Consider the following 985-nt stretch of genomic DNA (forward strand, 5'->3'; position numbering starts at 1 on the left):
ACCACAGAACAGAGATGCCATATTATTTCTAGCTCAGTAGCTAGGAAACTTCAGGGGATTCCTTAGCAACCTTCCAGTGGGGATTATGGGCCATCTCTAAGTCCCAGGTAGCTCATAATCATATGTGTCATTTTCAGTGAGCATGCAGAGATTCCCTGCTTACCACGGTTGTGAAGCTCCATCAAGTGCACAGGGTTGTCAAGCTTTATTAATGGAAGGTTGAGAAAAAAAGCCTCATTGAAACATAGCAAATTCTTTTTTCATAAGAAGGAGACCAACAAATGACTTCATTAAATGATCAACTAACAATTGGTCCTGTGCCCTTTTTGCTTCTTTATAGTGTATAAAGAAAGCCTGAAAGGTTTCTCCCTCTCAATCCTGACGGTTGGTGCTGCTCCTTCTGTACTATAACACTGTAGCTGAGAAAGTGGAGTCCAGTAATCCTTTCTTCTTGCCCCCCAAAAGATTGTTTTAGGATAGGATGGCATGAATTTGTACCAAGTCCACTCCTACAAACAGCATCATAGCAGGAGAGGACAGCCACCTGGAATCCCTGATACATCAAAGATAAGAATGTATGATCTTGGGTCTAGTAGGAGCTGGAGGGAGACTAGCTGTGGGTAGAGGGGTTGTGTGAATTTGAACTTCAGCCCACGTTCATAAACTTTTTGAGAATATGAGGTAAGGTTTGCAAACACAGGAAACCCTGCACTCCAGGCTAAAGTACAGTGGGTCTTGGGATCATTGTGAATGAGTCACACAGTCCTAGTTGTAGCAAAAAAGAAAAACGGCATATGGAGCATGTATGAAAGGGGAAGAGAGTGAAAACAGAGGAACTGCCATACTGGATCAGACCAGTGGTCTATCAGTGTAGTATCCTGTCTCCAGCATTGGCCAATATGTCAGGTAACTCAAAGTTTCCCAACTGAGTTCAAACTCAGTAAGATTTTCTAATCAAGACAAGCCATGCAATAAACAGCTTGGC

Source organism: Dermochelys coriacea, chromosome 5 (assembly GCF_009764565.3).
Source record: "Dermochelys coriacea isolate rDerCor1 chromosome 5, rDerCor1.pri.v4, whole genome shotgun sequence".
Classification (NCBI taxonomy): domain Eukaryota; kingdom Metazoa; phylum Chordata; order Testudines; family Dermochelyidae; genus Dermochelys; species Dermochelys coriacea.